Here is a 12,363-nt window from a genome sequence, read left to right as displayed (position 1 = left end):
GAAAACAAACATTCTTCCCTCGACGTGAACGACCTGACGGACTCCTCCATGCGGTCCTTCCAATCCTCTAGTTCCGAAAATGCCCTCGTATATAATATAAAAACTCAACTGTACCATTTCCTTTCTCTCTTTCTTTTTTTTTTTTTTTTTTTTTTTTTACATTTAGTTTGCAGCTTTAATGAAGAAATTGGGAGGTATGGGTTAATATTTGAACATTGAACTTAGATGAAGAAAAGCCCAAGAGTACCTAATTAAAGAAGACTTGCTCGAAGCCCAGCACTAAGCTCAGAAGCAAATTGAAGCCTTTTCAGCCAAAATGCAAGCCACTTGCTTGCCACTAAAGTAACAAGTGATAGAGACTAACCTACTACCAGCCAAAGAACACTTTCTAGTGGCATCACAAGTAAAAAGCAAATGACTCACTACCCTCCAAATGCTTTCGGGCAAGAACAAAGTTACAACAATGGGGCTAATTTGCCTATAAAAGGAGGAAGAGACCCCAGAGACAAGGACACTCAACTAATCAAACAAACAAACATACAAACTCTGCTCTCAAGCCAGATTTGCATTCAAAAGCTGAAATAAACTCAGATTCAGTCATTTTAACGACAAGCTATCTCTTATCTAGTTTAAAGCTCTGCTATCTCCCTCAGCGATGTAGTATCAATTCCTTTGTGTAAACTTGTTTATCATCCATCCTTTTTTAGCGTATGAACCTCTATTAGTTCAAAGAGAAGCGACTGCAAGAGGTTCAACCTTGCCATACAAGGTGAAATCTTGCCTGAGACTCTTTGTTTGTTTTCTGAATTAATAGATTTATTGCTTAATGTATTCTCCAGCATGTATTCAAGTCATTTGCATATGTTTTCCTGTTATAAGAGTTTCATTTGCATCTGGATCTGGTTAGTTTAAAGGATATGTTATCATTAAAATCAATCAAGAACCAAGTAAATGACTTAAGGGAAAACAGACTCCCTTCATTCGAACATACAAGATTATGAACTAAAAGTCATTGTTCACAAGGCAAGAAAAAGAACTTAATGTGGACTTAAGCCATCCACGACAATCCTTTGATAACAAGAAGTCTAAGTAACTTGGGGCGCAAGTAATCGACTTAAAACACACTTGTTCTACATCTGCTATACTGAGATAGTAGTGGCATGCTTAGCACTCAATTAGTTTTGATTGTGAGCCTCTACACCTAAGGCCCCACAAAGGCACCTTTCAGAACTAACTTTCTCTTCTTCTTGTGGCACATCAACAAGCAAGAGCTCGACTACACATCCAAACTGTCAATCCCTTGGGAAGCTGTGTTAAGGTCCGAGGATCCTTCTCCAGAGAAATTTTCACCAGAACAGGAGGTGGGGGATTTTATTTTCAAATTGTGAATGCTAAGAACATAGTTGTTTTAATCCGTGATATCGTTGTTTCCACAAAATACTAAGAAACATACGAATGAAATTATCAAAACAAAATTTTAATTTGCTAAACGGCTTTTAAGAAAATTAAAAAAAATGCAGAAGTATCTATTTCTAGATTTTTCCTACATAAGGCCTATATAGGGTTAATATATGTCCACGTACCTAACACATGTGCAAACCAATTGTGTGGCGTTTTATTACAAAAAGCTTTGGTATAATAAAAAAAAATACTGATTAATATGAGTTCTAATGTACTTTGTTAAATTTGATGTGAGATTTTTCACATTATTCAACATGGTCATCTTTTGTATCATTATATGGTGTTTTCTTTAATTTGGAATAAAGCATATGTTTTGAAAATGAAAATGGACGTTATGTATGTTCCACTAAATTAAATAAATCATTTAAAAGAAGTAATGTGTTGCCACTTAGTACTATGTCATTCCTCTTCATTTTTAAATGAGAGGTTTTTAATTCAAATTTTGTGAATGACGAGTTCAATACCAATTTATAATTAAAATGGCAAGTTATATATAAACCTTTCGTCATTTTTTTTAGAGGGAGTTTTAAGATAGCTAGGATTTTTTGCTTTTTGCTTTTACATTTTTTCGTAAAAATAAGGCAATGTTAAGTGAGATGACACACCTTGACAAAGAGGAAAAAAATAATCGATCAATTGAAATTATAGGTAACTGGAATCCGCAAGAAAATATAATAAAAAAAAACCTTCAATGACACACCCCGACCTGAATCAGGGCATGCTTGCCGTCACATGAGGGTGACGTAGCCATGTGCACAGTGCGGAAGCACAATAATAATAGAGAATACGAATAATTAAAAACCAATTCATAAGAGTACTAGTTAAGATAAGTGCTAGAAAATGTGTGAATACACAATCAGAGCATAAGTAGCCTAAGTTCAGTCCAGAAAATAAGTACTAATTAAACGACACCCAAGGATGTCCTACATTGTGATAGTTTGTCAGAAGCTCCGTTCAATCCTTGTGAGCCACCAACGAACAAGCTTACCTAAAACCTGGAGGGGCGCAAAACAGAAAACGTGAGTGGGCAAAAACAAAGCTTTTCCAAATCATTTCATTTATCAAAATGCTCTAACCTCTTGCCGTAAAACATGTATAATTTCTCCAGAAATAGAATATCAATATAAATATGTATGTATATATATTTAAATCATGCTTCACATATCCATAAACATAAATATGCCATGCCAAATATAAAACAGAATAAGTAACTCAGGTGAAATTAAATTCATGGAAAATAACATATTAGCCGGAACCCCTGCAGAAGTCTGTACGGCTGAATTCATAGCTCATTAGTCAATCTAGCCGGAGTCACTGCAAGTGACCTATACGGCACTACACTGCACACGAGTCGGAACCACTGCAAAGGTCTATACAACAAGACTGGGTGTAATATAGTTATGCTCAATGCTACGCTCTTAAGATAACTGTGCGATAAATCGCTAGTCATCAACGAGTCGGAACCACCTATAATGGTCTGTACGACAAGACTGTGCACCTAAATTGGATCCAATGTGAGCATGGGGTGCGGGAGGTGACATTATATATAGGTCCGTGCCATATCTCTGGCTAAATCACTAACACCGGGGTGCAGGTTTATGAGCTCAATATTTCTCAACTAATCACAACCGTTATTCACATTTACAGTTCATATACTCACCTGGGACTTACCTGAGCATCCTCAGCACCACAATTATATATACATGCACACATCATATGCATATTCTAAGTGTAAATCATTTGGCATGGCAATTTAAGTCATAACTCATTTAAATGCATTTTCTGGGAAGAGATACCAAGCATATACATATATACTTAAAATCAAGAGCCCACTCACTGGTATGTCGAAGGGTCGTAGCCCCCAAGTCGCCCTTGACTGCGCTCATCCTCGGTATAAGTCTCCCCTATATGCGAAACAACTATAAAAACATTAATTTAAAGCACATAACCAATACTAGCTAATAACTTCTCATACATTGCTCAAATGAGGTATATAAATATACCAACGTGACCTACACAACTCCACGAACACGTCCAAATTTTTAGAAAAAATTTCCGACGTCTCATGCGCCTCCACACGCGGCCAACCCTAACGGAATCCTTAACCGCTGTTAAGGAATATTCTGCTAAAAATTAGAATATTCCGTTAAAACTAACCTGACACCGTTAGCTGTCGTTAGGAATATTCCGTCAAAACTGACGGAATATTCTCCTTTCTTCTCTGGCGAATCGCCGGTCGCCAGAAACTAGAAATTCGAAAAACCTTCAAATCTTTTTCATTTTTCAACCAAATTCCACAAATTTTATACCAAAATGAAGCTTAAGACAAGTACAACAAAACCTTACCTTTCAAAAGTCCTAAAACCGACTGAACTCGTCGGAAAATCCCTCGATATTCAGGCCAAACCTGTAACTCCCTATTCCCGAGCTTCCCAACATCCAAATCACTTCATTTTTCTTCTCCGAGCCTCGTGAAGACAATCTAAAGCTCCCTATAACTTCAAAACTCTCAGAAAACTACATATTTACGTGTGAATGAATAGTACCTCAAATCGGAGGTTATAGTTTCTCAAGTTTTTCGAGGTTTCACATCCAAATAATAGTATCGCTGGGTTCCTAGGCTCGAAAGGAACTTGAAAATGGTCTCCACAACCACGATCCGTGAAGGAATAGCTTGGTTGAGGTTCGTTCGTACGTACGATATGAAAATGGAGAAAAACCGAGAGGGAAGAGAAAGAAAGAAAGAGTCAACGGGAGAAAGAGAGGGAAAGTGTGAATGTGTGGTTCTAATCCTCCTACAACCAATCAAAACAATTAGAACCTTAAGTCTTTTACTTCTAATTGGTCCCAAAATATTTGGGACTTAACGAATTGGTCCAAATCCAAAATTTAGATCACACAACCCCATAAACGCTCAAGGGCATATTTGACATTTCACATCTAAAAATGTAATATTTCAGGACAGGCTGTGACATTCAAAGTTTGTTATTGAATAATATCAAAAATAACAAGTTTAGTACTATAGAATAACGCTTTTAGTTCAAAACGACGGGTCATGAGCCTAAATTGACACTATAACTTAAATCATGCAATATTTGAACATTATGGTCGGATATACACTTTTAATGTGATTCTTGATCCATTATTCTATCAAATTAAATTAGGATAGATTTTGGGTATGGTCCCTAGCTTTCAATATTCTTTGACTGAAACTTTGTTGATTTTCAATTTTTTATCGAAGTCACTAACATTAATGTAATAACGTATTTCTAAGTAGGTTATTATATATATATTTTTTTAAGAAATTTGTAGTTGTTTGTATCAATTAATGAAATTTTAAATAAAATTCATAATTTTGGAATTGAAAATGTTTGTACTATACTTAGGGCCTCCGTATTTAGATCTCGTATAAATACTCGGAGGACTCAAGTGTAATTATGTAATAAATGGAGGGGCAAATATATAATAAGTGAGGAGCCCTTATTCTATAAAAGGACCCCTCACTCTTCCCACAGAGGAGGCCATTTCTTAAGCCTCCTCACATCCCCTAAGCTCTAAGCTCTCTTAAACCTCTCACTCTCATATTCAGAGCTCTCTCTCCCTCAGAAATACAATATCAGTGTGGATGTAGCCCAAACCTTGGGGTGAACCACGATATATCTTGTGTTATTTACTTTCATGCAGATTCACGGTCGGATTTACATTGTTCCAAGACCTCCAGTTTTATGCATCAACATTTAGCACCGTCTGTGGGAATCAACACAAAAAGCTATGTCGGTTCTCTTTCATTTTTTCATCTCACCACCGTGAAAAATCCACAACCTTTTCTTCTGCTTCAAGTTCCTGTCGCTTCATAAAAATATATGAACAATTCTTCCACTTGTTCAAGTCACTGTCAAAATCTCTGCTTCCCAATTCCTTATTCCTCTCAAATATTTACACTTCCAAACCCACCCCAAAACCACACGCATTTCTCACTCTACACCGCCAAAGTTTCAGACTTTCTTGAGAGAGACAGAGACAGAGAGAGAATTAAACAATCGAAGCAATGGCTGATCTGGAACGATGACCACCAGAAAAATCCAAAAAATCAGTCTCGTCTCTCTCTCCTCTCTCTCTACAAATCATTTTCTCTTTTTGCTTGCTCTCTCTCTCACCTTCTTACACCTGGATCAAGACTCTGGTGGGAGCGGTGGAGCGTATCCGATGGTGAAGGAGAAGCTCGAGGTGGCGGAGGCGCTGGCGGATTTGGCGCATTTGGTTATGCACGAGAGTAGCGGCACTGAATCGGCTGGGAATTGGGGACAGAAAGGGAAGCAAGCGAGGAAGCGACTCAAGAATGAGTCTCCGTAGAGTCGGTCAGGTTTGAACCCGCTTGACCTGCCTCCCACAGGTCCAGATCTTCTCCATTAGGATTGATGTTCCCTGTTTCGAAACTCAATTTCCGCCCAACGGACGAGGAACTCATTATTCGCAACCTCTACGCCATCCTCGCGCCCAAATCTTCTTTAATTCAGAGGATTATAGTCTTGTTACAGCAGAAATTGTATTCCAAAGTAACCCGAGAATGTCCGCAGGTTATGGATTTGTGGGCTTCAAAACCAAGACTGAGGCTGAGGCAGCTTTTTCTACTCCTCACTGGAAGTTGCTTATGGGAAGACGAATTTGTGCGCCAGCTCTCTCTCAGATCCAAATATCTCATCTTTCTCTACACTTTCTAACCCAGATATCTCCGATAACGTATTCGGATCTCCAATTCCGAATTCGAACCATCCAATTTGCCGCCCAAATCAGTTGATTGATTGCTACTACTGCTAGGTTTGCCTCCTATTTGTGGATCCGATTGAGATTTCGTAGAGCTTCAACCACGGACCCAATCATGAATCCCTTCTCGTCCGGCATGTGCCTAAGGGACATGATTCGGGCTATACGTGCTTGCAAAACTGCAGCGGAGGAACATGCTGTTGTTAGAAAATAGTGTACTGCTATTCGTGCATCCATAAACGAAAATGATCATGACTACAGGCATCGTAACCTTGCTAAGCTCATGTTCATCCACATGCTGGGTTATCCCGTACATTTTGGTCAAATGGAGTGCCTAAAATTGATTGCATCTGCTGGTTTTCCTGAGAAGAGAATAGGGTATCTTGTCCTCATGCTGCTTCTTGATGAAAGACAAGAAGTTCTAATGTTGGTCACAAACTCATTGAAACAAGATCTCAATCATACCAACCAATATATTGTGGGACTTGCTCTTTGTGCTCTAGGAAATATTTGTTCGGCTAAAATGGCTCGTGATCTTGCACCAGAAGTAGAAGCAGTTGAGAGCCCAAAGCCAAGGAAGCAGAGCGAAGCTGAACTTGTAGAATCTACGTGCGTAGCTCACCGACTCTTCCTCTAACAGACCTAGTGGGTCATCTATGGTGGGCCACCTCAGCAATGCAGACGAAATCAGAATCGGGTTTCTTCTCGAGCTAGGGTTCATGTTTGAAATTTCCGAGTCTCTCCGTGAAGCTTCCATCTACAACAATACCTCCTCCGCCCAATCCTGTGAAGTTTGAAACGATGTCGCCTTGCTACCTGTTGATTCCTTTGATGTTCGTTGGTGTTGTGTTGGGCAAGGAAGGCAACCAAGAAATGAAAATGGAGTAATGAACCGGTTATGCAAGCTAGCGGGCAAATACAAATTTCCCGACCCAATTCCTGATTTCGCTGATGCCGAGACAGAAAAGTTCAGGACCCATCTGCTGGAACAAGCTGGTTTGACATGCCTGCACCAACCATGACCCCGGAGTTGCAGAAAGATCTCCAATTACTCAAGACGTTTTTTGTGTTTAGTCGCCGACCTGAATCCCACCTCCTGCGAATACCATGACCACCAATGGAAACCAGGCAGAAGATAAGATTTCTTACAATAATTCCATTATTATTCCCCTTTGGTATTGTCTGCCATCTGCCATCTGCCAAAATAGAAAAGAAAAAGTATGTCAGGGCAGCAGGAGGAACATTTTTGTCAAGGCATCGGTTGGTTTCTAAGTCGATGAGGCTCACGAAAGGGGAGCAAGGAAAGCAAATGGATGGTGTTAGAAAGGAAGTGAGCCCTATTGGAGCGGAGAGATCAAGAAAAGCAAAAGCAGAAAGCAAAAGACAGACATAATTGCGATGGTGATGACATTATGGGCGTAACCCATTGAGCAAAGGGTCGGATTTATTTTTTAATGATGTAATTTATTTTCCTTATCTTTTTGGAGACATCTGTATAACTCCATCAGAGGGTAATATAAAAATAAATAAATAAACGGCAAGCCCAAAATAATGGGCTGGAAAGTTATGTGGAGGGCGAAGGCCCATATGCCTAAAAGAGTCAGGCCCTCTATTACCACCAACTAGGTGATCAAAAGTACGTCAAGTACTACAAAAAATCAATCGGCAGCCTACCGCTATTACCACCAACCAGGTGATCAAAAGTACACCCAGTACTCCAAAATTATTCGGCAGCCTGCCACTATTATCACTAACCAGGTGATCAAAAGTACGCCCAGTACTCCAAAATTATTCGGCACTCTGCCGCTATTATCACTAACCAGGTGATTAAAAGTACATCCAGTACTTCAAAATTATACATGAGCATTACTCATGTCAATCATACATTAACATTCATGAGCATCACTCATGTCAATCATACATAAACATTCATGATCATCATTCATGTCAACTTTCATAAGCATCACTCATGTTAACATTCATGAGCATCACTCATGTCAACATACATGAGCATCACTCATGTCAATCAACATAAACATTCATCAGCATCACTCATGTCAATCTAGCTTCAAAAGCTTCATTTACAAAAGCTCTAGCTTCAAAAGCTTCATTTACAGAGCTCCAGCTTCAAAAGCTTCATTTACAAAAGCTCTAGCTTCAAAACATTCATTTACAGAGCTTCAGCTTCAAAAGCTTCATTTACAGAGCTCTAGCTTCAAAAGCTTTACTTACAAAAGCTTTAGCTTCAAAAGCTTCATTTACAGAGCTTCAGCTTCAAAAGCTTCATTTACAGAGCTCTAGCTTCAAAAACTTCATTTACAAAAGCTCTAGCTTCAAAAGCTTCATTTACAGAGCTCCAGCTTCAAAAGCTTCATTTACAAAAGCTCCAGCTTCAAAGCTTCACTTGCAAAGCTTCACCTACAAAGCTTCACCTACAAAGCTTCAGTGTAGGGTATACAAATACCGCCTCTGAAAAACCGCCACTTCGGCCCATACATGGATTTAATTTGAAGTCTCCAACCAATAGACTTTATTGACCGAAGACTTGGAGGACTACATTATGTACCATTTACTGGGCCTCATGAAAAATACTTGGGGGACTTAGCCCATTATCTATGTACTGAAGAGCGAGCCCTTATTCTATAAAAGAGACTCTCTCACTTTCATTAGAAAGCACACATTATTCATGTACTGAGGAACGAGCCCTTATTTTATAAAAGGGACTCCCTCACATTCATTAGAGAGCATCGACTCTAGCCTATATTTATGTATTGAGGAGCGAGCCCTTATTTTATAAAAGGGACTCCCTCACCATCATTAGAGAGCATCAACTCTATCCCATCATTTATGTATTGAGGAGCAAACCCTTATTCTATAAAAGGGACTCCATCACCTTCGATGCCACAAGCCGAGCTAACCAAGGCAACATAAGCCAAAAGTCGAGCAGCCGAGCAGCCTCATAACATGTGCTACTTCTAGTTGAACATCATTTCAGATTGAGCACCGCCTTATATCGAGCATCAGCTCAAGACAACATCTTGTTACTTCGGCCCACACATGGATTGAGTTTCAAGTCTCCAGCCAAAAGACTCTCTTGACTGAAGACTTGAAGGACTACTGTTTGTACCATACTTAGGGCCTCCGTATTTAGATCTCATATAAATACTCGGGGGACTTAAGTGTAACTATGTAATAAATGGAAGGGCAAATATGTAATAAGTGAGGAGCCCTTATTCTATAAAATGACCCCTCACTCTTCCCACAGAGGAGGCCATTTCTTAAGCCTCCTCACATCCCCTAAGCTCTAAGCTCTCCCAAAGCTCTCACTCTCATATTCAGAGCTCTCTCTCTCCCTCAGAAATACAATATCAGTGTGGACATAGCCCAAACCTTAGGGTGAACCACGATACATCTTGTGTTATTTACTTTCATACAGATTCACGGTCGGATTTACGTTGTTCCAAGACCTCCGGTTTTGTGCATCAATAGAAAATATTAAAGATAAATTGTACTCCACAATATATTGTACATATGTACATATATACATTCATCAAAGTTAACCAAAAATTATTGTACCATAAAACGTGGGTAGATTCTTCAAACCCAAAACATGGGTACATTCTTCGATTAAACTTGACATAAATACTTTCAAATCAACGAAAACTGATGAAATTTGAATGGATTATATATATATATATATATATATAAAGTATAAAATTGGAATGTAAGTGGGAACATTTAATAATAAAAACTTTGTGGATTTTATAAAAAATAAATGAGTACAAATTTTTTTTTTTTTTTTTGAAAATGTTTTGAATTAAAATTAATTAGGAGTTTAATGAAGGTTGAGTATTGAAACCCTAAATCAATTAAATAAAATTTAATAAAAAGTCAATAAAACTTTACTAATGAATGATATATCAATGGTCAACTATTATTTTGAACCTAATCAATGAAATATTTTTGTTAATTAGGCATAGGTCAATGAGGAATGTTATATGAGTTTCAAGCTCTTTCAAATAGTTATAAAATTCTTTTTTGCCCTATTAAATCATAAAAAGGTTCATGATATTCTCTCCAAAAAACATCTCTCTTCTCTCGCAAAAAAACTTCTCTTTATGCATGTGAAGTTGGTTCTTTGTGCTAGGTTCCTCTGTAATACAATCAACACTGCTCCTCTGGTTCTCTAAATTGCCAAAAAATGTTGGTGTTGCAGCATGCGTAGGGCAAATGCGCCATAGATTCGAACTCTTTTACGGAGACAGCTATTAGAGAGCTTCGTTAACTTGGTTTGCTGCACATTTGCAAGTTATATCTTTGAAGATTGGGGCAACTACAAGTATGAGGGCTGACTGAGGAAGAGTTTAAAGGGTTAAATTATTCAGGGTTGGGGAGTTTGATCTATTATTGTTGCTTGCTTGTAACTTAGAATGTGTGCCTACCAACTATTTGTGTGTTATGCATGTGAGAAAGAGAATCATGAATTTAAAAACAATTACAAATTTTGAGTTAAAATTTTGGAATAGAACACCAAACGGACCCTGAAGTTCTTGTTTATGATTTGCGTAGTTTTAGCAACATAAGTACTTCGATTGCCAACCACAAGAGAGAAGCAAGGGAAGGAGAAAGAATGGAAAATTTGAAATCAATTTTAACATATTTTCAATTGGTCTTGTTTTTGGAATGTGCAAGTTGGTTTTCCACAAGGTGTGAAGTGTATGAGTGATGAAAAAAATAAAACCAAAAAATGGACATTGTGTTGGACACTCTGAATAGAAATGTAAAAAGAGAACCATGAAACGGACACTGCAATGCAGTGTTTGAAACGAAATGTAAAAAAATCAAAACCAAGAAACGGATACTGCATTGCAGTGTATGAATCCAAATGTAAAAAACAGAAGGAGGAAAGAGTGATAAAAAATGAAACCAAGAAATAGACACTGCAATGCAGTGTCTCAATCCAAGTGTAAAAAATTGAATTAGGAAACAGATATTGGGTTGTAGTGTTTGAATCCAAACGTAAAAATCAAGAGTCGCGCAACATATAAGGTGTGTGAGTGATGAAAAAACGAAACCAGAAAACAAACACTGCAATGCAGCATTTGAATCCAAGTGTAAAAAACAAAATCAGAAAACAGACATTGCGTTGCAGTGTCTGAATCCGTATCGACCTGTTCCAAAATATATATAAAAAAAAATATGAGAAAGGGTGTGTCAGTTGAAGTGCATGCCAACTATAGACATGTTCCAAAATATAAAAAAAAAAATAAGAAATGGTGTGTCGGTTGAAGTGCGTGCCAACTGTAGTGGCAGATTTTGTAATTTTCATTTATTTTAAATGTATTTGAGTATCATAATACATGATTGACCTATTTATCATTAACATAAACATTATTGATGTACTATTAATTGTAACTTTTTATTGATTTTATACAAAATCACCCAATCTATTACTAATTTTTATTTTAAAAAATTATGTACATGTAAATTCATTAATACATTAATGTTAGGAATTTCAACCAAAACCTGAATGCTAATGAGGTCTCATTCAATGAACATTAATAGCTAGTAATCGAATACTAATTTTTCCTTATATTATGCTAATTTACATATCATGAGATCATATGATGAATGAAGATACGAATTCAGCCACTAGCTCAGTTTAATGATTTGTTTTTTTCCAAATTCTAAAACTGTTCAGTCCTTTAATTAAAATATTTTTTTTTCTATAAACAATAGCGTTAGTTGATTAAATTGTTAATTGTTAAGAGAGGGAAGGATTGATAGAGATCAAACACACACAAGGTGCATAAACATAATTAATTTCTGCAACCATCTACAAAATAAATTTATATGACGTACATAGCATCTTTCCAAAATTCCTTAACCTGAATAAACCTTTAGAAAAAAATGGGTTATTGACTTTATTTTAGCCTAAGGATATTAGATCACAGACATGTATTTCTTCTTGATAAGTTAGTAACCAGCCAATATTGACATTGACTTAGCTAGTTTCTTGAAAACGCAAGGGTAATCTTGTATCATAATGTCCAACATACTTTCCTATATAAATTGCCAAAACGTTTCCTTCCCCCCATCACATAATTCATATCTTCTCTTTCGCCAAACATTTCCCTC

At 37.4% G+C, this 12,363-nt stretch overlaps 1 long non-coding RNA gene across 1 annotated transcript; it reads right to left on the bottom strand.

Moving 5' to 3' along the window:
- Positions 1-2,110: 2,110 nt before the first annotated feature.
- On the bottom strand, positions 2,111-4,176 carry LOC139188949 (uncharacterized). Its single transcript, XR_011572388.1, has 4 exons — positions 3,808-4,176; positions 3,619-3,707; positions 3,299-3,365; positions 2,111-2,456 (listed from the first exon to the last, which is right to left on the bottom strand). It is a non-coding gene; the product is annotated as an uncharacterized lncRNA (long non-coding RNA).
- Between the last annotated feature and the right edge of the window lie 8,187 nt (positions 4,177-12,363).

This window comes from Malus domestica, chromosome 10, assembly GCF_042453785.1.
Source record: "Malus domestica chromosome 10, GDT2T_hap1".
In the NCBI taxonomy this organism is placed as follows: Eukaryota; Viridiplantae; Streptophyta; class Magnoliopsida; order Rosales; family Rosaceae; genus Malus; species Malus domestica.
The sequence above is the reverse complement of the archived record's forward strand: the minus strand, read 5'-3'. Positions and strand labels throughout refer to the sequence as shown.